Below are 1,434 nucleotides of genomic sequence, written 5' to 3' on the forward strand. Positions count from 1 at the left end.
CGCTCTCCCCCCTCCGCGAGGCTGCCCCCTATTAGGCGTCCAAGGACCGTCCCAAAAGGCTGGCCCGGTCGCGCGACCACACGGGCTGCCTGCACATGAACCCACCGCGCCGACTCGGCTGCAATCACCCCCGCCTCCACCCGAGGGCATTGTCTGCTGCACCGCGTACTCTTGACGACAATACTACCCATACTAGTGCGCTGCTCGATTTCAAAAGTGACTAAAAGTGTTTACGGCGAAGGTGCAGACTCTGCAGAGCGAGCAACGAGTCGGGGGCCGCTCGCTTTACTATGTTGCAGGACAGAACAACACCACTCCGGGCGCGCCGGCCGTAACAGTCGGGGGGGGGGGGGGCAGCTCCACGAGCCTATCCACTCGCTCCGGCAGCAGCCTAATCAAATCCGCGAGCCTCCGCACCCCCCCCCCCCCCTCCCTCCTCCTCGTCTTCCCATTCAGAGTGTGTCGTGGGCGGAGACGCTCACCTCAACAGCAGACGATGTGAAGCCCCGCCCGCTGGTGCTGGTGCGTCGTTGCTGCTGCTGCTGCTACTCCAAAGGGGTGCGAGGGGACGGCACACACTCACACAACCGCACAACTAGAGCACTGGGGCCTGGAAGAACCAAGGGATGGCGCGTCAAAAAGACCACCCGGGCAACGAACGACACATGCCTCAAAAAGCGTTTCGAACAGAGTGGGCTACGAGAAAGCACGAACAACGCTCGCACAACTAACCCCCTTCCCCCAGTTATGACAACTTTCGGCAAAGCGTCCACCACCCTTGTGTAAGGGCACGCAATCAAACAATTTCAAAAAAGATTACTTAACACAATTTACAGACACCTAAATTTTAGAAAAATAATGAACGCAGAAGGCATTGAACAATGGTCATAAACGACATACGAGAAGTCGAACCACGCTCTGAGAGGTGTTGATCGCCGGTTGTCACGTCCTTCAACAACCCCAGTGCTCGAATCCAAAAATGCACTTATTCCAACACGAAATATATCAAAAGAAGAATAAACACTCCACGGGGCATATAAAATTTAAGATCAAAAATAGCTGGCACCTGCACACCTTTGGCGCACTGCGACTTCGGCGCCTCGGACACGGACGGTAAACGCTTCGCGGACGAGTCCACGCGGGACTCCAGTCGATGGCTAACTGAGGGCGTCGCGGGCCGCCGCCATCCGCCATGCCCGGCGCGTGGGGAGGGGGGCCGGCGGCCACTCCGCGCCGCTCCCTGCGGACACCTCACTGTACCACACACACAGGCCGGGCCACTCAATGACATCTGTGCGAGCATCTGTGCTGCAGTGTCCAGAGTTAGCACGCAAAAACAAGCGATTCCTAAAAATAGCAAAAAAGAGTTTGCTAATATTTGTTACTTTGTTGGCTGCAAACCTGCTCGCTGTGACAATAATAGCAAAATAATTT

The 1,434-nt window shown here is 56.3% G+C and overlaps 1 protein-coding gene across 3 annotated transcripts in view; it reads right to left on the minus strand.

The window, feature by feature from the left end:
- The window catches only part of LOC127749890 (uncharacterized), a 65,234-nt gene extending 64,053 nt beyond the window's left edge, over positions 1–1,181 (minus strand). The window contains exons 1-2 of one of the 3 annotated variants that reach the window (XM_052269855.1): positions 1,075–1,181; positions 483–610 (exon numbers count right to left, since the gene is read on the minus strand). The gene's annotated coding sequence lies outside the window, so the exon portion shown is untranslated. Of the gene's footprint in view, positions 1–482; positions 611–1,066 lie in introns of all 3 variants that reach the window. The other 2 variants (XM_052269856.1, XM_052269857.1) reach the window with 2 other exon arrangements.
- Positions 1,182–1,434: the final 253 nt, after the last annotated feature.

Source organism: Frankliniella occidentalis, unplaced genomic scaffold (assembly GCF_000697945.3).
Source record: "Frankliniella occidentalis isolate FOCC.00 unplaced genomic scaffold, Focc_3.1 Scaffold105, whole genome shotgun sequence".
NCBI lineage: Eukaryota > Metazoa > Arthropoda > Insecta > Thysanoptera > Thripidae > Frankliniella > Frankliniella occidentalis.